This window comes from Felis catus, chromosome A3, assembly GCF_018350175.1.
Source record: "Felis catus isolate Fca126 chromosome A3, F.catus_Fca126_mat1.0, whole genome shotgun sequence".
NCBI lineage: Eukaryota > Metazoa > Chordata > Mammalia > Carnivora > Felidae > Felis > Felis catus.
The window spans coordinates 137776489-137798698 of record NC_058370.1 but is presented as its reverse complement, the minus strand read 5'-3'; the positions used below and the strand labels follow the sequence as shown (position 1 = coordinate 137798698).

At 46.0% G+C, this 22210-nt stretch overlaps 1 long non-coding RNA gene across 2 annotated transcripts; it reads right to left on the bottom strand.

Moving 5' to 3' along the window:
- Positions 1 to 1620: 1620 nt before the first annotated feature.
- On the bottom strand, positions 1621 to 21898 carry LOC109498458. 2 transcript variants are annotated; one of them, XR_002155315.3, is made up of 4 exons: positions 21768 to 21898; positions 13828 to 13903; positions 2183 to 2292; positions 1621 to 1945 (listed from the first exon to the last, which is right to left on the bottom strand). It is a non-coding gene; the product is annotated as an uncharacterized LOC109498458 (long non-coding RNA). The 2 variants fall into 2 exon arrangements; XR_002155316.3 differs by having other exon boundaries at positions 2183 to 2289.
- Between the last annotated feature and the right edge of the window lie 312 nt (positions 21899 to 22210).

Here is a 22210-nt window from a genome sequence, read left to right as displayed (position 1 = left end):
GAGGAAGGCACTGTGGTTCCTTTTGTAATCCTCTGCTCCTTGTGTTCCTGCCCTCTCTGTCCCACCTTCTCTCAGAGGATGTAATACCCCGCTGCTTCCTGACTGCACTGCGATTTTAGCCTCATGCCTGACTTTTCTCCGACGCTGCTGGCCAAGAGGGTCCACGACTGAGCCAACAGATGGAATCAGGCTCATCTCTGAAATTATTTATGATTCCTATTAATTCTCTCTCTCTCTCTCTCTCTCTCTCTCTCTCTCATAAATAACACAGTTAAAAGAGCCCATCGGATTGAGGACAGGCACTACAGTGCTGAGACTCAGCACATGGACGTCCACGTCCATTTGCCAGCTCCCAGCACTCCCTACCAGCGTGGGAGACGAGTTACTTAGTCTCTCGCTGTTCTGTTTCCTCACCTGTAACATGGGGATGTCGATAGCCCTCCCTGATCCCCCCGGTGACACCCGGCGAGTTGGGTGAGTGAAAACACCCACAGCCTCAGAGCAGTACCCAACACATGAAAGATGCTTGCCGCGTTTATGACAATTTCACAAAGGGTTCTAGGCAGTGGTGTTCACTACACGATGAGTGTCAATGGATAACGGGTCTGGATCGAGCAGAGGAGAGACAGCAGGTAAATGTCCAGAATAAATTTGGAAAACTGGAGAAAAATTCACTTGGCTAGTTTTCCTTGCTTCAGATTAGAAATGTATTGACCTGTCATGACCGGAAATCTGGTAAGGATTTGGAGCGTAAATCTAGATACCCACGTTTACCTGCTGGAGAGTTAAAGAGAGTGATCGATATTAGTTAGGAACATGAAGTGACTATTACATTAAAAAAAAGTTTTGTTTTGCTTTTTTGAGAGAGAGAGACAGAACACGAGTGGGGGAGGGACAGAGAGAGGAAGACACAGAATGGGAAGCAGGCTCCAGGCTCCGAGCTGTCAGCACAGAGCCCAACGCGGGGCTCGAACCCATGAACTGTGAGATCATGACCTGAGCTGAAGTTGGACGCTTAACCCGCTGAGCCACCCAGGCGCCCCACGAAGTAACTATTAAAACTGATACACCTTCTTCACGATAATGTGGCCCAGTGACATTTTTTAAGATAGTGACTTTTCAAGACAGTGACATAGTCCTGATGCCTATTTTGTTTTGCCCAGTCAAAACCATGCTGTGTTTTCTTTAATAGGAATTGTTTTTCATTTGTAAAATCATGTTGGCAAAGTTAAGAAGTATCAGGGGTCTGGTCTTTACAGCCCACTTGAGGTTCTAGTTCAATGCTAACATAGCTGGCATGGCTTTGGGGTAAGAAGTACCCCTCTGGGGCTGTTACAGCCAGAGAGAATGGTGAATGACAATTTACAAATGGTCCATGTTTGTCTCCAGGCTCTGTGTGTGTGTGTGTGTGTGTGTGTGTGTGTGTGTGTACAGGGAACAGTAGAAAGATGAGGAAATCCTAGAGAATAGCGACACACAGAACAGAGAAAGAGAATTCTTTTAATTCCAGACCCTGTCCCAACTATTGAGGGAGAGTTAGCAGGACAACCTCCGTCCATCTATCACCCTCTGCTAGAGTGATCCAGGCAGCTCAGGACACAGAGAGGCAAAGGCCAGTGGTACAAAGTCCGAAGCATTTATATGACGTGGGAGAACCCCGTCAGGACGAGCGCAGTGAGGAAGAAGGAAGGCCCTGAGGGACAGGTGAATAGGGGCGGGCACTTTGAGAACCTCACTGAAGAGAAGCAAACTTTCCTTAGGAATTTTCTGGCACAGACTCAGCACCCACAGCGAGACTTCTTCTTGGAAGTAAAAATTGGTCCAGACGCAGGAAAGGGGTTCAAGACGAGTGTGGAGTGGTGGGGATGGCCACGCAGAGCTGGAACGGCCGGGAGAGACAAAAATCCAGGGAGCGCCAGAGCAGAGACTGTTTTCATAACCGCACCTGCAGATTTAAAAAAAAAATTCAGCCACAAGTACTGCTTTCTCACACCACTGCTATTTTCACTACTTTCTACTACTCATTGGCCATCAAAGAACAGACGCTGTCTCAGTACTTTACGTATTGGCTTATTTAACCTTTTCACATTTAAGAGGTAGTTACTAATATTTTTGTTATCGTTCTTCTTTCCAGAGAGGAAGAAAGGAGGCACAGGGACATTGAAAAGTGGTGCCTTCTTACCTTCTGTATTTTCTTCCGGTTGTCAGTTTCAGGAGTTCAGTTGCTTGATCTGTTTGTCTCGGTAGATCCAGAGTTGAACCCAGTGCTTCGCATAGACGCGGTGATTACTGCTGAATAAATCAGAGTAAAATTAGAATGCCTCGTGCACGAGTCTGCATCGCTTGGCAGCTCAGCGTCTGAGTATTTACAAAGGTAATAACGCCATTCCGGGGATTGTGCGACGTATGACGCGAGTCGCTGTGTGAAGTCGTGATGCACAGGACGTGTGCAGTCGGCCGCGGTCCGTATTATACGGAACGGAGAACAGAACTCAGGCCGTAGATTGTGCAGTTTAGACAGGGGTGTGTTCCAGATGGCCCCAAGGGTGGCAACGTGGTGACCACGGGGAAGTAGAGGAGGAAAGTCCCCGACCACAGATCTGCACGCTTAGTGAGGGCAGCACCCCGTGAAATGTGACTTGTCCCCTAAATGCAATTACAAATTGGACTGAAGTGACAACGCTGACAGCTGACACCTAGTGTAGCCAAGTGTAAGCCCGAGGGAAGCTCGCCGTGCTGGCGGGTGGGAGTAAAGGAGATTGTAGGAGTGTGGGGTGGTGGAGGCTGGAGGGACGCCGTGGGCAAGAGGCAGGGGTGTATGGGGCTCGGGGTGTAGTTGATCTCCCGGCTCTTTACCTCCCGGCCTGGAGGCCACGGTGCCGCCTTCCCGGGTAGTTGGCAGCATCTGAAGAACAAGGCAGAAGCACTTGGTGGTGTTGGTTCCCTTTTCTCCGCTTGAAGTGATCTTTACCTTGAACAGTATTAGGTCACCGGGAAATGTTCCTGTCTCTCAGCCGTGTTTCTGACCCTACGATAAACCCGGAAAATGCACGTTTCCTTAAATTCTAGTTATGGGGGGTTCCCGTGGCTACCCTTAGAGCCTTGAACTCAGTCATCCGATCTCGCACTGCTCACCTCGGAGTCAGAGCAGTAGAGGTTGTCGAGCGCTTCTTGGAAAGGCCGTGTTTTCATTCTTTGTAGCCATAATGACCTCAAAGGCGCCTCCAGGCTCTGGCAGCATGACCCTCCCGCCCAACCGCCCGAATCCAACTTGGCTGTGCAAGGGTTCTGCCCCCGCCTCCCGTCACAGACTTCCCCAGGTTCTCTGGCATCTAGTGTTGAACTTGCTGGCTGGAGGCTCTTGGTTGGTGGCTTTGCCCTTTTAAAAATAATGGGCCTGTGATTTTGCTCTCTTCAGTCCTTCGTGAACCTACTGAACTTTTCAAAATGTCAGAGAGAAAGAGAGGCAGGGAGTCAGTCACTGGGTAACTTTTCTCCTTCTCCAATATTCGGAGGCAATTATCAGGACTAAAAGTTTGTCTTCTCACACTTACTATTCTTTAGGATTCTAGCATAGACGCGTTGTCTCATGCTGCATCTGCCGTTTCCTGGGTCTCCTTTCCTTTCCCAAGATGGGCAACGGCCTTTCTGGTTTAAACGGGAGGTTGGCGACCCCTGGAGGGGGTGAGGTGGACCCCTGTCACCGTGGTCATACTGACTCTGTGCTCCGGAGGCTGGCTCTGCTCTCGCCCCACTGACACCTGGGATTTACAGTTGTGAATGAAGGAGGAGAGAGTAAACCCTTTCCCGTGCCCTGTTGTCAGGTAAGCAATGGACGGAACCCACAACGAAAACCCCAGATTCTGAATGCTTGTCTGGGCTTGGCAAGTTACCGTGTTATTTATGCTATTTAATGAAAGTGTCTTTGCCACGTGGATGCTACGTAAAATAATTTTGTCCACGTGAATTTCTGTGCTGCCTCCATGTTCACCAAGTTGGTTAATTTGGACCCCTGATTTGATTGTAAACTTGGTTCCATCCATTTCTATTCTTCTTTGATTCCATTTGAGCTAGTGTGTGTCTGTACCTGATGTGGTCGTCGATGCGGTTTCGTTTGTTCCATGCCAGTGGCATTGGGGTTTTATTTTCAGGGGGGATGCCTCATCTGAGTTTTGTCCCCCTGCTAGTTTTTCTCCCACTGTCTTTTCAGATAATCAGATATATTTTGCATTCCACTTGAAATTCATTTAAATTTATGTTTTCAAGAACTGTTCATGTTATTTTAGTGTTTTCTTTCTGGGTTACAACCTTGAACACTGTCTACTGAGATTTAACGTTAAGTTACTTTACTTACATACAGAAAGCTGCTCATTTTTGTCAAATTTATATTTAAGGATTTTACTATTTTAAGCACAGGGTAAATGAATTTTTTTTCAAATTTAATTTTCCATTTTTAGTTGATAGAATGAGAAATAATATTTCATTTTGTGTAGTGACCTCATATCTGTGGCCTTATTCCTTGTAGTTGTTCTGAAGATTCTTTTTCTAGATGATCACAGCAGCCATGAATAAAGATGGTGTGAGTTCTCTCTTTCCATGTGTTACTTATTTTTCTTTCCTTATTTCATTAGCCAGGAATCTCCAGTACAGCTCCTGTGTTAGTGCTAGAATACGTAGTGTGGCTATAAACATTATTACCTTTAAAATACTGTTTTAATTTTTGCCTTAAGCAGTAATATGCCTTCTAAATAAATTATGAGAAAAGAAAACATATTTACAATCTTTTATATTTGCTGAAATATCTGCCAGTTCTGATTGGAGCTCTTTATTCCTTCAGTAGGTCTGTGAACTTTAGGCTTGAAGAACTTCCCCTAGCATTTTGAAACAATTGCTTTAATATTTATTTTTATTTATTGAGAGAGAGAGAGAGAGGGAGAGAGAGAGAGACAGAGAAAGACGGAGAGAGCACAGCGGGAAAGGGGCAAAGAGAGGGAGAGAGAATCCCAAGCGTGCTCCACACTGTCAGCCCAGAGACTGATGTGGGGCTTGAACTCACCAACCGTGAAATCATGACCTGAGCCAAAACCAAGAGTCCGACCTTAAGTGACTGAGCCATCCACGTGCCCCATTCCCCTTAGCATTTTTATAGGTCAGGTCTGTTGATGAAAAAATCTCAGTTTTTAAATCTGATATGTTTTTTTTTTAATTCTCATTTTCCAAGGATATTTTTTACTGGGTATAGATTTCTTGGTTGCCTTTTTTCTTTTAGCCCCTGAAAATATAGTTTTGTTGTCTCTTGGCTTCTGTTGTTTCTGACGAGACATCAGCTGACGTTTCTGTCATTTTTCTTCACCCCTCTATGTGCGCTACGTTGTTTTCCTCTAGGTGCATACGAGATTTTCTCTTTAACTTAGGATTTTAGCAAATTTATGGTTAGCAAGGTTTATGATGGGCTTAATTAGGGTTTTCTTCTTGTTTATCTTGCCTGGGTTTCATTGAGTTTCTTGGATCCGTTACTGGTATTTATCACCATATTTGGAAATTCTCAGTCATTATTTCTTCAAATATTTTCTGCCCCATTATTGTTTTCCCCTCCTCAGTCTTGGACTACAGTTGCACATATGTTAGGATGCTGGGCGTTCTCCCACCGTTTACTAAGGCTGCACTAGCTTTACATCAGCCTTGCTTCTCTCTCTTGTTTAGATTGTATTATTCCTGTTGACCTTTATTCTGCTGCCTTCAGTTTGTCAGTAAGCCTGCTGGTTAACACCTCATCTCGGATACTGGGTTCGTCACTTTCGAGCTTCCATTTGGTTTCCCCATTCATTCGTTCATTCATTCCCTATGAGCACATTTTCCTTTAAGTCCTTCAATACATTTATAAGAGCAGCTCTGGAGTTCTCATCTGCTCTTGTCAAAGTCTGGGACATCTTGAATTTAGTTTCTGTTGACCTTTGTTTTTTTTTTTTAAGGCTATTTATTTATTTTGAGAGAGAGAGAGAGAGAGAGAGAGAGAGCAAGCAATCAGGGGAGGGACAGAGAGAGAGGGAGACAGACAAAATCCCAAGCAGGCTCCATGCTATCGGCCCAGAGCCCAGACGTGGGGCTTGATCTCAACCACGAGATGATGACCTGAGCCTAAATCAAAAGTCAGACACTTAGCAGACTGAGCTGCCCAGACACCCCTCTGTTGACCTCTTTTGGTTTTGATTTTGGGTCTCATTTTTCTATTTGTTTACATGCCTACTGACATTGTTTACTGTAATCTGAACATTAAGAATGAAACAACACGGAGACTCCGTGTTTGTGCTCCATGGTAGCGATCTGAATTTGCTCCAGGAGGCAGTGCCCGTGTCTGAATTCAAGCCAACTTGTGTCTTGTCTGTAGCTGGCAGCAGCTGAGATGCAATTCAGTTCCTTCTGCTTCAGCTGCGGTGTGTTTTGCGGGGCCCTCTGGGCCATCCACCTGCGTACGTGTATCTAGCAATCCCCCCAACAGCTTGGGCAGAATTTATGTGCAGATTTCGTGTTCACTCCCCAGTGGCTCCCTCTCTTCCAGGATTCACTTTAACTTTCCAGATGCCCTGCCTTGGGCCTCATGCAGGTGGGATAGTGCCCTTCAGAAAAAAAGGTGCAAATTCATAAATGTCACCGTTGCTTTCCCATGTTTCCAGTGCAGATCTCCTCTGGTTCCTGCCTGCTTCTGAAATATTTTGTCCAAGTTTTATAATTGTTCTCTGAGCGTAGGTCCAAGGACTCTAGTCTTCACTGCTACTGAAAGCTGGCCCTTCCTTCTGAGAGTGTTTGAAGATTAAATTTTTCATATGACAGTATTCATCCTACATGATTCTAAAGGTACGATCGTCATCACTGTCAACATCGTCATCGTTAACATTTTTTTTAACATTTGTTATTTAGCTACACTCAGAAGGATTGTGTGAGGCTCCATGTTGAATACATAATCAGCTGTAGCAGTAAGAGCATCACATACTTGCCCCACTGTGGTCAGCCGGAAAAGGCTTTCAAAGGTGTCTAGTAAGACGTCCAAATCCCCAGAATGTATGAATATGTCGTCTTACACGGTGAAAGAGACTTTCTAGCTATGATTCGGTTAAGGATCTCAAGATGGGGAGATTTCCTTGGACTGTCCAGGTGGGCCCGATGTGGTTGCGAGGGTTCTTATAAGAGGAGGCAGGAGGGTCGGAGTGGGGAGAGGGTCATTTGATGATGAAGCCAAGGGAAACAGAGTTGGAAACAGAATGTGATCTTTCTGACTCTGAAGCCGGAGGAAGGAGCCATGAGCCAAGGAATGCAGGCAGCCTTTAGAAGCTAGAAAAGGCAGGGCAGTACATCCCTTCTGCAGCCTTGTGGACTTTGATGTTGGCCTAGAGAGGCCCATTTTGAACTTCTGGCCTCCCAAACTGTAAGGAAACAAATTTCTGTTGTTTTGAGCCATTACGTATGTTATCATGTGTTACGGCAGCTCTAGCAAACTCATGCCTCCCGAAACGATTTTGTTGTAACTTTCATTTTATAAAAAGGAAACAGGCACATGGACCTTCCCAGGTACAATATGCTTAAAGCAACTCGTCAGAGACTTACTTCTATATCGTCACTACTTTTTGTATATTCATATCGGTCTCTTACTGAAAATGACTCCATTGCGCATTTAGGCTTAACTCTTGGAGAGCAATAAGGGGTGACAACGACGGTTTTGAGAAGCGATGCCCCTAGTAAGGAGAGCGAGGGAGCCCCCGAAGAAGCTGTGTTCACCATCCTCAATGTCCCTACCTGCTCTATTGCTGCTGGTAATGATTTTACGTCTCCTCCTAAGGGTTAATGATTAGTGGAAGCTTATAAACCAGTTAGTATTTCTATCTTGGACTCTTTCGCCTTGAGTTTCCCTTTATGTTATGAACTATTTGTAATAAGCTCAGTGCTAGAATATTTTAGGGTCTAACTGGCAGAAAGAGCTGCCCTCCAGGGTCACAGGCTAGGTATCCGATGACTAGTTCTCGCCAGTGGAACGTGGGAAGAAGTAATGTGTCTGTTGCGGGCCATGGTGGGCAGTGTGTGTTGTCTTCCCCGTTTGTGGTGACCACGGAGACCGCTCCTCACCTGGGGTGTTAGTGATGGAGGGGTCTGGACTCTGGAGTCACTCCTTGGAGCGGAGTCTGCCAGGGGATCTGTGCTGGACTCTCTCTAACAAGAGGACTTAAATTGTGTTCTGCCATTGACGCTCTGGGACCATTAGGGCAGCCGCTCTTATCCACTCATGTTTTTAGCTAGGAAATCACGCCGTCGTTAAATGGAGACAGAAAGGCTAGTTTTTGAGGATCAAAACGTAGCTACGAATTAGGGAGGGAACTCCCGTATGACACTCTAACATACATCTTTTATATTCCTGTATCATCCCTAGAAGGTAAATATTTGGACAGGAGCCCAAGGCTCAAAATGAGTAATGGCTTTCCCCAAAGATAACAACCAGAAGTTGATGGGACTAGGATCTAAAGCCAGACCAGATTTTAAAGCCTAAATCTTATCAGTACAATGCACTACTTTTAAAGTTTCAGAACTAGGGACTGCTATAGTAATTTGGTTCAAGCTCTTCTTTTTTCCAGAGGGCCACAGGGAGTAAATGGCAGCATAAGTTGGTTTCCTGAATTTTTAATCTTGTGCACTAGTGCAATTCTCAATGGGGAGAAGGGGCATCTCATAACGTCTGGAGATGGTTTTGGTTGTCACGACGGAAGAGGTGTCACGGTGTCTAGTGGGCGGAGGCCAGGGAGACTGCTGCACATCCTACTTTGCACAAGACAGCCTCCACACAAAAGAACGATTCACCCCAACGCCCCTAGTGTTGAGGCCGAGAAACCCTGTTAAGGGGCGTACATCCACTATGTAGCAGAGACCGGACTCAAATCCATGGTACCACCACCACACAATGTCTTTCTAGAAAGGTTAATTACCGCTGACCAGGGAACTCGGGTTCAGCCTTTTCACTGACCGCTTGGGAAGCCCAAGAGATACGTAGCGGAATCACGTCACACGTTGACCTTCGCCAGGCTGTGAGCTCTTGGAGTGCAGGGTCCAAGCCATGCAGTGCTGGTTTTTCAACGCCTACGTTACATAGTAGGTCTTTGATCCCCTGTTTATGAAGTTGCTACACGAATCATTCAGTGATTTTTCTGTCCCCCTGAAGTCGGTCCTAACGACAGCCCCTTGTAAAATAACCTGAGAAAACTGCTTCATCAAGCACACATCTTCTCCCCGGTTGACAAATTGCACAGCCGTCCTCAGTCCTCCGTGGAACCGGGGCCTGAAGATTAATTGTGCGGCTGAGGTCTTTGCAGAGCAGGCCCCGTGCGCCCTTAAATTCCGAGGGGTGTTTGCTCTCGTCCTGTACATTTATAGCTGCCTCCTCATTTCTTCTGAGTCTTGTAATTCCCGGCAGCTGCTTTCAAAGGACAGTCACCGCTCCAGTGGCCGTTTTTCTGTGCACCGCGCCTTTCTGATTCCCTCTCCCGCCGCTCCGCAGCAGGGTCTGAGTTGTTAGGATGTCTCGTCTCCATTTGGTACAGAATCTCTTGTGCAGAGGTGTTTCCTTAATTGGCATCTTTGCGTTGGGAGTTTGGAAAGTGGGTGCCTCCCTTGTCCACCTTTGTCTCCACCTGACCCCTGGCTGCCCGTCCCAGGCCTCTCTCTCCACTCCTCTGCATCTGGGGCTTATCTGGGGTTCACGGTCCTCCGAAAAAACAATTTCCACAGCCTGTGAGCCCACGTTATCTGAGCTGTATCTAAGGTATGTTAACCAATTAGAAAAATAAATGAGTGTGGAAAAGGAGGAGAGAGAGGTCATACACAAGAGGTCCCAGCCCCCCAAAAGTGCTTTGTGGTTAGAAAAAAGCCTGGCAGAGGCCTGGCTCAGGGTCGGGGGTGGGGGGGGGGGAGCTGGCCCCAAGCGCTGCTGGGCTCTGAGTCTGTTGACCCGGTGACAACTGTTTCTGTGCGGACGCCGTGCAAACAGGTGACGTTCATCTGGGTAAGTGACGGAATTTGTAAACTGCCATGGTTTCCTTTAGAATAAACCCTTGTCCTACATAGATCTTTATTGTTTCCTAAAGAAATGCTGTTTGCACCAGAGAAATTTCGACTCCTGTACCGCGGTCCCATTTCACACACCAGTGTGCTTACAGTCCAACACCACATCCCCGCGGTGCGGTGGGAACCTTCCTTCACCCACCTGCCGGCCGGGCCCAGAGGACCTCAGACTTGGGTGTGCGTGAAGTACCGTGAAGGGAGAAGGTGGGGGACGTGCTTGTTCTAGAAGGGCCCCAACGCCCTGGGAAAGTCTCCAGCGGCTCTGGGCTTCTTCCTCTTGGTCCAGAACACCTGTACCTCCCACCTTACCCCCACGCCCAGCCCCACCCACCACTGGCACCCACACCCCCAGCCTGGCTCTGCAGATGTCCCTTTGAGGGGCGCTGACGGCAGGTAGCTGGCACTTACCTGCATCCCTGTCCCGTTCCCTTCTGGGCCCCTGCCTTGCGGGGGGCCGGCCTGCCCCTTCAGCCTCCTGGGGTGGCAGCTTCAGGGGCCCAGCCCTTTCGAGGGCAACGAGGTAGGATCCCCTGTAAAAGCCACGGATGCACGTGCAGCTACCCACGCCCCTGCGGACGTGCAAGAACATGGTGAGGGCGCACCGTAAGGGGACTGGAATAGGGACACGGGGACTGTTTGAGGACTCTGAAAAGGCAGAGGTGGTTATGTGCGTGATGTTTCTGTACCTGCTCCCAGCATGTTGTACCGGGTGGGATTCAGAGCAGCCGGCTCGACGGTGCTGACTGGGGAGACTGGGGGGGGGGGTCTGACGGAGGACAAGTGCGCAGCCAGGACAGGTATGGTTGGGGGAGGGGACGATGACCCCGTGGGGCTGGCCGGAGGGGCTTCCTGAGTTTTATGTCTTGATGACTGAGACTACTTGGGGCGGTTGGCAGAGCTCATGGCATAGAGTAGCACCCAGCACAATTTGCTGAATCAAGAGTGGAGATGTACCATCTGAGCACCAATGCTTCTGTTTCTTGGCACTTAAAAACAATTTTTTTTTTAATGTTTATTTACTTTTGAGAGAGAGAGAGAGAGACAGACAGAGAGAGAGACAGAGCTCAAACAGGGGAGGGGCAGAGAGAGAGGGAGACACAGAATACGAAGCAGGCTCCAGGCTCTGAGCTGTCAGTACAGAGCCTGACCTGGGGCTCAAACCCACCAACCATGAGATCATGACCCAACCCAAAGTCAGATGCTCAACCGACTGAGCCACCTGGGCACCCCTATTTTTATTTTTAATTAAAATTTTTTTTAATGTTTATTTATTTTTGAGAGAGAGTGCACAAGCAGGGGAGGGTCAGAGAGAGAGGGAGACACAGAGTCCAAAGCAGGATCCAGGCTCCCAGCTCTCAGCATGGAGCCCAACGTGGGGCTCAAACCCACGAACCGTGAGATCATGACCTGAGCTGAAGTCGGATTCTTAACGGACTGAACCACCCAGGCTGTTTCTTGGCACTTTTCAAACATTTGTTTCGGAGTTTCTTATTTTTAAATGACTTAACACATTGTGTACCCTTTTTGGTGTATATCTATCTCCTGGTCATTTGTTTTAATGTACACGTTTACCAGTATATCATGTATATTAAAGTGCAACATGTCGGTGTATTACCGACATGATTATCAGACTGACCGTGGCCATCCCGGCAGAGCGTGTGAAGTTAGTTTCATTATTGACTTAGTAATTTTTGTGGAGATCTAAGTCACTTCGGGCATTCTAGAAAGAAGGGTAAGATTCTTTTGGATAAAAGGAGCTTTGAAGAGACTGTAGGAGAAAAGTTTTCAGGAAATGTTGGACATAGGAATGCGGCCATCAGTGTAAGTAGGAAAATTTTTAAAACTTGGCATCTAACAAAATTAAGGCATAGAGAAGAAGAGCAGAATAGAAAATATGAAAGAAGCTGCCAAAGAGACAAGAGGATGTTTTTCCCCTCCTGGGCTATCGATGAGTGTACCTGTCTCTCCTAGGACAGGTGCAGAGAGGGAATTCGGAGATACTGAAGGGACGAGTACCTCTTCTGTTGCTTCCATCCAGCCAGGAGCTAGAAACACAGGCCTGGTTCTCTGGCCTCAGGCTTCTCTGCACCGGGGACATCAAGTAACAAGTCGGTCTAAACAATAGTGGGAGTATTCTCCAAGGGTTACCGACGAAGGCACTGGGGTCAGGCAGGTGCAATTTTAGGCATATTCGCCAGTCCTGGCCGGCCGCACCTGCGCCCTTGCAACAGTCCTAGAGGGTCCAAACGGTTCCTTTCAGAGGAAGCACGATTGTTGTGCAGATTGGTTATAAGAGGGGAGTGGGGATGGTCTCTGTCCCCGCACGTTCGGTCCCTTTTGTCTGGCTAACGCCCGCACCCCTGTCATTTACAGCAAACATCTACCGGGTGCCTAGAACAAGCCACGTGCCCAGTTGCCGGAATTAAGGCCTCTCGCTTTTGTTTCATTTTGCTTTTGGATCCTGACCCTGTGCCAACCCTGGTTGGAATGGTCTGGAAAGACAGTGCGCAGTGAGATGCTGCCATCAGCGCGGGAGACAGCCTACCTGTGCGGCTGGACCCACACTGCACACCCACAAGGACAGCGCCGTTGGCCAGCGAGTGAGCTGGGGTTCAGGGCTGTTCAATCTTGAACCCAGAGTGGCTACTCCAACAAGTGAAGTACAAGAATGGGGGTCTTGAGCCTTGGGCACAGTGGGGTTCTGCCACTGACTCGGTCCCTGGCTCTCTCTTTTTGTGTTTCTACCCAGAGGCTGCTGTGATACACACAGTTGTCTTTTTCTTTCCTTTCCTTTCCTTTCCTTTTCTTTTCTTTTCTTTTCTTTTCTTTTCTTTTCTTTTCTTTTCTTTTCTCTTTTCTTTTCTTTTCTTTCTTTTCTTTTTTCTTTTCTTTTCTTTTCTTTTCTTTTCTTTTCTTTTCTTTTCTTTTCTCTTTTCTTTTCTTTTCTTTTCTTTTCTTTTCTTTCTTTTTTCTTTTCTTTTCTTTTCTTTTCTTTTCTTTCTTTTCTTTTCTTTTCTTTTTTCTTTTCTTTTTCTTTTTCTTTTTTCTTTTTTTTGAGATTCAAGTGAAAACCACAACGTGTTATGCCCAAGACATCTTTTGTTCTGTTTTTTAAGATGCATGTACATTTTAGGAGAAACCGTATCGCTGTTTTAGATTCAGTCACCCGGGAATCACTAGTGTTTTGCGTGAGTTCTGTTTGATTTCCTTAAACTTGAGCGAGGTTATGAACTGCCCCTGCTTTTGTTCTCTGTGAACGCAGTTCCGCCACGTTCCAAAGGCCAGTGAACCCCACCCCGAGGGCTGGGGGGTCACCGGGGATCAGGGCTGTGCATTTGGACTGGACACACATTCGGTCCACCTGGAGAGCCGCCCCAGGGACACCGTGCCCCCCGCTCGGCCACTTCCTCGTTCCCACAGAGCCGGCCCGCGGGGCTGTTCGGTGGGACGCTGTTCCTGGCTGCCGTGTCACATATTCAGGCCTCCGATTTGCTTACTTTTCCTCCTGTTAGAGGGGACTTCCTGTGTTCCCTTCTGCCTCATCTTCTCCCCTCCCCTTCCACTTGGCTCCTCTTTCTGTCCCCCCCACCGAAAGCCGCTCCGGCTCTGGGACTCCAGGTCTGATGGTGGGAGCTGAAAAGGCGGCCCGGAGCCCCCGGGTGAGGGCCCACGCCCAGTGACAGCGCCTGTGCCCGGATGGGATTGGGGCCAAGTACGAGCCTTTACCTTGAAACATCGGCTGAGCGGTCTGTGTCGCAGAGCCCGATCTTGCTCGCCTCGTAAGAATGTGTGTCTTTCATGTCTGCAGGGTGAAAACACACAAACAGAAAGCCTGTTGCATAAATGGGGCACTATCACACTTCCCTAATTAGAGTGTAACTCGGTTGACGTTGTAAAGTGGTTTAGTTGTATGTTTCAAGAGCAGTAATTTGACTTCTGGGAACATACCCCGAGGGAGTAGTCTAAATGCCTCCAATTTGCTAGCTGTCCAAGCCCAAGACCGGCTGGGGGCCAGTCCCCCAAGCCAGACCGCGCTCAGATCGCAGCTCCAGCAAGGGTGACGTGGGCAGACCTGGGAAAGCCGCTTAGTGAAGTCCTGCCTCAGTTTCCTCCTCTCTAAAATGGGAGCAGCAAGAATGACGACAGTCTCATGGAGCAGATGAGAGCATGTCACACACAGAGTATGGGGATTGGATGCAGTAGGTGCTCAGTAAATGTTGGATGCTCTTCCTTGACATCTCTCTCCTTTTTAATTTTTAAAATGTTTATTTATTTTTGAGAGAGAGAGAGAGAGAGCACAAGCCGGGGAGGGGCAGAGAGAGGGGAAGACACAGAATCCGAAGCAGGCTGCAGGCTCCGAGCTGTCAGCACAGAGCCCGACACGGGGCTCGAACCCACGACCCGCGAGATCATGACTGGAGCCGAAGTCGGACGCTCAACCGACTGAGCCCCCCAGGTGTCCCTTGGTCCTCTCTCTTTGCCTTGATTTCCTTATTTGGAGAATATGAATAACAACCGTGTTTACCTAGTAAAATTATTGTGGGGATTAAATAAAACGAGGAGTGGTAACCATGGTGCGGGGCGTGCCGTAAACGCATGATAGATGTTATTAGCTATTGCATTTGGGCAAAAACCTTTATGAACAAAGCACATATTGCTGTACTATTTCTGATGGCAAAAATGAAAAATAAGGCATCTAGAGAGATTCAACCATTTCATTTCCTTGATATTTAGAAGGCAAAATGATGTTGACGATGACTTTTTAATAGCGCTGGGAAAAGCTATTTTGAAACACTAAGTTGAAAAGGACAGGTAAGTCTTCAGTTATCATCTGAAAAAAATCTATCCACAGGGGCCACAAATCTAGAAAAAGACACCAGTGTATTTATTAGTGCTTGCCTTTGTGTGGTAGGATTGAGAGTGTAATTTCTGTTCTTTATATTTTTGTATCTTTAAATAAATTTTTAGAACGAGAGAATGTTAGTTTTGGAAACTAGGGGTGGAGGTAATTCCTTTATGAAAGATCTTTAAATATTTTTTAGGCTTGGGTTTGACAGAATATTTCCTGTCTGTAAGACCATTCAAGAGCAGCGCACTAATTGGAACAACTGGCTACAATAAGTAATTTTACAATGGCTGCCTAATATCAATTCAAGTAGCAAAGGAAGGTGTTATCTGCCCCCGGGTCCGGGGCACTTGTCCACGCACACCGTGATGGAAATTTAATAATTTATTAAGCACAGACACTGGCCCCCACATGCTCAATAAATATTTATTAAATAGATGAATGATTGTATTAAAGATGAGGTTTGTCGTTGAAAGGAGGTTGAATCCCCATAACGTTATCTGAGGCTCTAAGAGAAGAGATGCCCCCAAGAGGGCTGTTTGAGCAGAAAGAGCACGGCTCAGAACCCAGGCGTCCTGGATTCTGCGGACCGTGGAGACGGTGCGCTCCCCTGCTTCGTTTCCTCGTCTGTGTGGTGAGTCGTTTGCAGAGAATGTTTTATCTTGTTTTCTCTCTCTGCGATTCAAACAATATGAATACAAAATAGTGACGGTTCGCCTTGGGTGAACGTAAGTGTGCAAGGTGGTTAGTACATTTGATCTGGAGGAGACTTTTTCTCCCCTGTTGTGCCCAGAATGAAGATCAGATGCTTTCTGAGACCTGAATGGTGGACAAGACCTGCTCCCTCTACCTCTTCACCCCTTCTGCTCTGCACCTGCCCGCCCTCCACCCTGCAGCCCTGCACACTAGCTGGTAACGGTTCCAGACAGACTCCTGCTCTCTCCTGTTGTACCTGCAAACACACCCTGGCCCCTCTGTGCAAATGCGCTCTCCCTGCACCCAGACCTGTCCCTCATCCTCCCGCCTGCTCCTCCCACGACCCCTCAGGACGCAGCTCAGATCACTCACCTCTTAGGGAGGAGCCCCCCCACCCCCCTTTCCCAGGCTGGACCTACTTCCTTTCTGTCGTGCTCTTGGAGAGCTGGGTATTCCTCCTTTTGGAATGCCCATCTTGCTTTGTAATGAAGCCTCCACGAGAGTGAATCTTTGATGAGTGCCTCTGTCTCCCACAGTTGTCTGTTTCCTCCATGGGAGCAAGTGTAATCGTTTATTTTTGGTGCTCTGGATATTGAGGATTCTCACTGAGTATTTGTTGACTAAGTGACGGGCTGCTGAAGAAATCAGCTCAAGGGTGAACGTGTATTTATTCATCGACAGGAGAAAGGGAGACTATGAAGTTCGAATGCCGCTTAGAGCTCTCTCTCCCTGAGTCCCCCCTCCCCGGGACAAATAAGCGGGACAGATGAAGTTAGCCACATCTTAAGGTTTGATGAATGAGGCAGGATAAAGTCCAGGCAGGGTGAATAACTTTTTCAAGGGGCACATGGGTGACGGAGCTCCTCTCAGAACCTACAGCTGTTGTCTCAGAGGAGAAACATGTCGGAAAGAACAGGATTAGGGCATTCTGGCCGAACGCATGTGGCCTTTGCACACAAGAAGTCATGCATTTTAGGGTGACCCTATTTTTTTTTCTTTCTCCCTGTGTGGCTTAAGGGAGACACTGACAGTGTCTTCTCTGACACTGTCTTCCTTCTGGTCTCTTCCGACTAGGAGAGCAGCCAAAAGATGAAAGCCTGGACCTCAGAGAGAAGGGACACCCGTGGGCACGCATCACTCTGTGGGTTCCTGGCCAGCAAACCGGAACCCTGTGTGGAGTGTCAGAGACCCCATCTGATAACAAAATAGCATTTTGCTTTCCACTGTCACTGTCTTTTTAGGAATATTTCTTTCCCTTGGGGTCTTGCGTAGAGGCAGTTGTCCACTGAGGCAAGGTTTGGACGTTCCTGCATCTGAAGGCAAATATAGCTTCCAGGCTGTTCTAACAGTGCCCTGTCCCACGGTTCTAAGGTGAATAGCATTTCCAGGCTGTTCTAGCAGTGCCCTGTTCCATGGTTCTTTCCAACACGAGCCCTTGACAGTAATAATCTCTTCCATTTGTACAGGGTTTTCCCCATCTCGTTTGCTCCTCGTAGGTCTGTAGGCGTATTTACATTCTCCTAAATGTCTTAGGCTTCCAGGTTTATCTCCTGCCCCTTGCAGAGTGATGGACATTCATAGCGGGTATTTGCTGAAGGGACAGATACCTGACTAACTCCGTGAACCGACGAACAACCCTTTGCAATAAGCACTGTGGTGGTTGCTAGGTCTGATTTGCATACAGCTGGGGAAAGAAAAGATTTAAAATATCAAATGACTTTGTCAAAGATTCATTCTAGGTAATGAATGGAAAGATTTCTGGCTCCTAGTTCAATGCTATTTACATAAGTGAGTTGTTATGAGATTCTTACATGAGTAGCTTTTTTGGTACTGATGACTTATATTAACTTTTTAAGCAGCTTTGAGGTATAATTTACATGCACAATCTTACCAACTGTCGGCACCCAATTCAATGATTTTTTTTGTGAATTTAAAAAGCTGTGTAACCACCACTGCCATTGTCTACTTTTGGAATAGTTCCATCCCACAGTGAAGGTGCCATCATCTTGTTACCATTTAACCCCTGCTCCCAGGCCAGGGGATCCTTTATCCTGTGTCTCTAGAGACATACTTTTCAAAAAAAAAAAAAAAAATTCACGCACATAGAATTATATGTAGTCCGATTGTATGTAGTACAAGATGTAGTACTTTGAGTCTAGCTCATTTTTAGGCTTATCCCTGTAATTGTTCATTACTCACAAGTTGTGGGTGTTTGGTTGGATTCCAGTCTTTGGGTGTGTGGACATTCTACCATGAACATTTGCAAATGTGTCTTTTTGTAGATGCATGTTTTCATTTCTCTTGGGTAAGTACCTAGGAGTGAATTGCTGCCTTATGGTAAATTTCTGTTTGTTTTGTTAAAAAATTGGTGGGAGCGCCTTGGGTGGCTCAGTCAATTGAGCGTCCGACTTCAGCTCAGGTCATGATCTCACGGTTCCTGAGTTTGAGCCCCACGTCGGGCTCCGTGCTGACGGCTCGGAGCCTGGAGCCGGCTTCCGATTCTGTGTCTCCCTCTCTCTCTGCCCCTCTCCTGCTGGCACTTGGTCTCTCTCTGTCTCTCAAAAGTAAACAGACATTAAAAAGAAAAGAAATTGGTGAACTGTTTTTCAAAGTTCCTGTACCATTTCATACTCCCAGTCTTTTTGATGAAAGCCATTCTGGTTGAGCGTGTGGTGGTGCTCATTGTGTGTGTGTGTGTGTTTCTTTTTGTGGTCTTTTCCTTGAGAGGAAGAAGACAGAATAACTGTCATTCACAATTTGTCCTATCAATTTTTTAAAAGAGATGTAAACTGCAAGTGCAATTGCTGAGTTATTTAATTCTTCATTCAATTCTGTCAATTTTGGTTTAATGTATTTTGGCGTTGTATTGGTAGGTGCATATGCATTTATAAGTTTTCTATCTTTTAATATAATGACTCGGCCATTAAGGGATTTCCTTTTTCTTTCTAGTTATATTTCTTGCCTTAAATTTTGTTTTGTCTGATATAACTGTATCTCTTATGGTTAAGGTTTACATGGCATATATTTTTCCACCTTTTTACTTTCAGACTCTGTGTTTTTGAAACTAAAATTTGCCTCGTGTAGATGGAATATAGTTGCATCTTTTTTGTTTTTTTAATATTTTATTTTTTTAAATTTTTTTTTCAACGTTTATTTATTTTTGGGACAGAGAGAGACAGAGCATGAACGGGGGGGGGCAGAGAGAGAGGGAGACACAGAATTGGAAACAGGCTCCAGGCTCTGAGCCATCAGCCCAGAGCCTGACGCGGGGCTCGAACTCACGGAGCGCGAGATCATGACCTGGCTGAAGTCGGCCGCTTAACCGACTGCGCCACCCAGGCGCCCCTTTAATAGTTTATTTTTGAGAGACAGAGAGAGAGAGAGAGAGAGAGAGAGAGAGAGAGAGAGAGGCGTGTAGGAGAGGCGCAGAGAGAGAGACACACAGAAACTGAAGCAGGCTCCAGGCACGCAGAGCCTGACACGGGGTTCAAACCCACAAACCGTGAGATCATGACCTGAGCCAAAGTCTGGTGCTTAACCGACTGAGCCACCCAGGTGCCCCTGCATCTTGCTTTTTAAACCAGTCTGCCAACCTCTGCCTTTTGGTTGAGGTGTTTAGTCTGTTCTCATTTTATCTAACTGTTGATATAGTTATATTTACATCTGCCATTTGCTATTTGTTTTCTGTATTCTTTCTTTCTCTCTTTTTTTTTTGCTCTGATCCTCATTTACTGCTACCTTATTTGTGTTAAGCACATATTTTTTAGTACACCATTTTTATTCATTTTTTTTGCTATATTTTAAAGTTGTTTTCTAATGATTGCTTTAGGATTACAATATACGTCATATAGTAGGACAATTCAGATTAATGGCACCTTAAATGTAGAATTCTACTCCCATGTCACTGCATTCTCTACCCCTCCTTTGTGCTGTTATTGTCATAAATATTATATCGGTGCATATTATATAATATATATAATATATAATTATATTATATATGTATTATTATATTATAATAATATTATATATAATATTATATATATTATATAACCAATACTACCCTGTTATAACTTTTTAACCAATCTTATGTCTTTTGAAGAAGAGAAGATATACTTTTGTAGTCTTTTTTATGAAACCTCCTATTTATAATTCCTAATTCTTTTAATTTTTTTTCCAGTGGATTTAAGTTACCATCTATGTCATTGCTCTTCAGCCAGAAAGCTGCCTTCAGTATTTCCTCCAAGGCATGTCTGCCATATTTTCAATCTTTGTTTGGGAATGTCTTTATTTCACTTTCGTTTTTGAAAGGATAGTTTCACTCAGTATTGAATTCTTGGTTAATATTTGTTCTTCAGCACTTTGGAGACGTCTCTCCATTACATTCTGGCCTGCCTTGCCTCAGTTGACCAATCAGTCAGTACGTGTATCAGTATTTCTGTGTATGTGATGAAGCCTTTTTCTCTGTGCTTTTGAGATTTTCTCTTTGTTGTCGCTCTCCGTGGTTAGAGATGCGTGTAGACGTGGATCTCTGTGTTTTACTACGTGGGATGCAACGAACCTCTCGGATCTGCCTATTAGTGTGTTTCACTAAATGTGGGAGGATTCCAGCCTTGTCTCATTATTTTTCTTCCTTTCTCTCACTCTCGACTCCTACTGGAACTCCTGTCACAGGTGCAGATTTGCTTGATGGTGCCCCTTAGGCCTCTCTCTTCAATCCAGTTTTCTTTATTCTTCACACTTTTACTCTGTTGTTCAGATTGGATTCTTTCTACAGATCCTTCTTCACGTTCACGGATTGTTTCCTTTACCAGCTCCTGTCTGCTTGTCGAGCCTCCCAGTAAAGCTTCCATTTCAGTTATTGCACTTTATGACTTCAGAATTTCCACTGGCTATTTGTTATTCTTCCTGTGTCTTTATTGAGATTCCCTACTTGTGGAGCCATTTTCATCATATTTTTATTTAATTCTTCAAACACAGCTTCCATCATCCTTTGAGTATCTTTAGCCGCTTTGCATTTTTGTCTGCTAAATTCAACATTTGGGCCCACTCGCGGTTTCTACCGACCGCTTCCTTCTCTCCTCCCGAATATGGGTCACACATCCTTGTTTATGCGAGCCTCATAAGTTCTTACTGAAGACTGGACGTTTAGATAATAAATTGTTGCAACTCTGAATTTTTTCTCCAAGGGCGATCGTGGTTATTCTTTTTTGTTTTGTTTTATTGATAGCAACTTGCCTCACCTCAATCTCCTGTCTCTGTCTCCCCTATGATGGGGATCTGGGAAGACCTTTGCTCACTTTGTTTTCAATTTTTAATTTTAGTTTTTGGTCTGGCTCACTAGGAGTCACTCTTGAGTCTCTACAGGTTATTTTTCAGCCGGTCATTGCTTACAGTTTGGGCTCCAACTCTTGTGCCAATGAAGTTTCCTCCCTCTGCTGATGGGTCCGTGTGCACAGGCTGAGGAACATGGGCAACGCTTAGGTGACCTTTGTCTTTCTAAGCTCTACTGGGCTCTCCTGAGCCGGCAGGTAGGGTGAAAGGAGCCCCCAGGTAAAGGAGGCTCCAGTGGCTGAAATCCGAAATTCAATCATTTTTCATGAGTAAACACTTCTCCATGTGTTTTTTGTTTGTTTGTTTGTTTGTTTTGGGTCAATATTCAGAGCTCTTAAAATGGTTGCGTTTGATATTTTTGTTCAGTTTAATATTTGTTTTACCAGGAAGAGGGTTTGCTGACCTTTTCACTTTGATGGCACTGCAGGTCTGTTCCCACATTTTATCTGTTTTTATTTTTATTTTTATTTTTTTTAATTTTTTTAACGTTTTATTTATTTTTGAGACAGAGAGAGACAGAGCATGAACGGGGGAGGGTCAGAGAGAGAGGGAGACACAGAATCTGAAACAGGCCCCAGGCTCTGAGCTGTCAGCACAGAGCCCGACACGGGGCTCGAACTCACAGACCGTGAGATCATGACCCAAGCTGAAGTCGGACGCTCAACCGACTGAGCCACCTAGGCGCCCCTATCTGTTTTTATAAAGCATGTTAGTATGGATGTTCTAGATACAAAAAAAGTCAAAATGCAAAAGTTACTCTAGAGAAAAAGATGATATAAGAATGCTACAGTACCTTTTATCTGGTGTCCTCTAATTGTTTCTGAAACTTCCTTCTATGTTATTTTTCTTTTTACGGTGGGAGGCGGCAACAGTCCTAGGCGGATGCTTCTCTCTTTGCAAGTGCCGTGACTTCTAGAACGCACGTGATGGAGGAAGAGCTGAACTCGTGGGCTGACGTGCCGTGGGAGCCCCTCCCATTCCGTCGGCATAAACCCATCTTAACTTCCCTCAGGTGTGAACAAGAAATCGGCAGGAGTTTGAGACAAAAGCCACCTTATTTCACTTCCTGTCCTGGTTTCATCTGAACTCGGACGGCAGAGCTAAAGCTGGGAGTATGTGCGGCTGTGGTTTTAACCCTGACTTACACAGCCGTGTGAGAGCTGGACCGAGTCATCTTGAAATGCTTGGAAAACGTCCAAGACCGAACATTCGGAGGTGCAGACTTTTCCCTCTCTG